Source organism: Alligator sinensis, unplaced genomic scaffold, assembly GCF_000455745.1.
Source record: "Alligator sinensis unplaced genomic scaffold, ASM45574v1 scaffold212_1, whole genome shotgun sequence".
Taxonomy (NCBI): Eukaryota; Metazoa; Chordata; order Crocodylia; family Alligatoridae; genus Alligator; species Alligator sinensis.
This window is the reverse complement of record NW_005843438.1, coordinates 107,100-109,228: the sequence shown is the minus strand read 5'-3', so window position 1 is coordinate 109,228 and position 2,129 is coordinate 107,100.

The window sequence follows — 2,129 nt, the reverse complement described above, 5'->3', positions numbered from 1 at the left end:
AGATTTAAAAAAAACAAAACCAAAAAAACAAAAAAAAAAATCTCCATCCCAAAGGGCGGATAAGCTGATTCACACTGTGTGAACTGGGTTTGTGTAGTTATTGCTCAGTTTTGACTCGGCATGTCCAGTGTCACAAAGTAAATGTCGTGCATGAAACCAATGCTTGGAGAACCTGGAGCTCGATGTACTAAAGACAGAAATACTGAATAATTTGAGGGCTTTTAGCAATATTCCCGGCAGCTCTGACAAATGCCACCGAAAACGGAAGCTTTGTTTCTCGGGCGTCTTTTGGGATTCATTCTTTCAAGCAATACGGTATTTTTAGAAGCAGTAGGCATATTCAAAGAAGGCTGCATTGGGTCATAATCAACTTGGTATAGGTGTAGGGGGAAGAGGAGGGGTGTTTTGGTTCATTTAATCTCTTCCAGTTCACTGAAGTAGACAGAGCCTCCTCAGCAGCCAGTAGGCAGTTGCCAGTCATTGAGGGAAAGCACCAGAATGTTTTAAGGGCCACATTTTTAAAAATTTCCACATCAGAAATCCTCATCAACACCTTCCATGGAGGCACTGATAGAAAGATCAGATTCTGGACACCGCCCAGTTCTTTTGAAAATCTATCCTGTTACTTGGATGTCTAAATTGGTCTTGAACCCTTCTTAAAATCTGTCCATCAGGGTGTATTTATTTAAGTGGTATATAGCATATCTAGGGCTTCCATACAGCTTGGAAATCAGGCTCATTTTGCATGCAGTCAGGGCTTCAGGAGCTGGACACTCTGTTTCTGCTTGTATCTAGGCAATATTTTTCACTGTTGTTCTAAACAAATATATTGAAATACTAATAAAAGGAAAAGACCTTGCCCAGCTTCCAGGAGCTCAGACACCCACGATGGCAATATCAAATCCATGCATACCACAAATCCAGAAGTGGAAACAGATGGAGGAAGATGTAGGCTGAAAAATCCTTGATAAATGAGAAAATGCTAATTCTGGGATGATTCTATAGTGTCATCATGTAGACATAGGATAGATCCTAAACCACAAAAAGTCCCAGATTCTTTTCCACTGGAAAGAGTATGAAATTAGGACATGAGCTAGACAGTACATTTCATGTTTTATTTGACATGATACTCAAAGGGAATACTCATAGCTATGTCTGCACTATAAAGGTGCCCAAAATTTGAGGTGGATGGAACAATGACCCATTTCATTGCCTTTTCAGTGACATTTATCCACATGTGAAAAGATGCTCCATAATATTGATTAGACGTACATAGACAGTAGGGAAAATATGGGGAAAAAAGGCCAGTGTGAGCTTGCTGTAAGAGATGAACAGAGAGATTTTCTGAAAGACAGTCATTCCTAGAGCATAAAAGGCAAATAATGAAGGAGGTGGTGAACAGGGCCAGGCAGGAGATGAGTATTGCTCATGATGGCAGCATGGGGCAGGGGAGATTGGCAGTGAGAAGAGTGAAATCCATAGAGGGAGATGGAGTGACTGCTTAGCAAGGTCATCAACCTGTAGAAAAAGCCCACTGGAATACCATCCCCTGCTTGTATCAGCTGGCTATTCCTTGTACATCCATATCCTGCAGTCAGTGGGCAGATACGGGCATAGATTCAGAGGTACATGGGAAGAGGCGTACTTGGAGCATAAGGCCCAGTGTCCTCACAGCTGAATTCAGTGAAGGGGAAGGAAAACAAGTTTAAGCTGAGTCTTTCATGTGACATTGTGGTGGGAGAAACCTCCCTAAGGTTCGTTGTCTAGCTGTAATTTGATTGACAGACAATGCGGGTAAAGAAAGACAGCTGTTTATTTGCTCGAGCAAAGACCATAAAGCCAGCAAAAGGGCCCCCGCTTAAGGGTGAGGTGACCTTTTATACTTATTACAACAAGGCAAGACTTCATGGTTAACAAAAAAAGCAATACTTGGGCGGTGCTTTTCAAATCTTTGTAACAGCATATTTCTATTAAGCTGAACTAGCACTTTTTTTAAAAAGCTAAAAGTTAAGTAACAGTAACATTATAATATGTTAGCAAAACCTTACACAGTAGTAGATACTTCTCAAGGACACAACCACTGCACCCAGAACAATGGTTTCCCTGTCTTATCTTACTTCTTGCTGTAG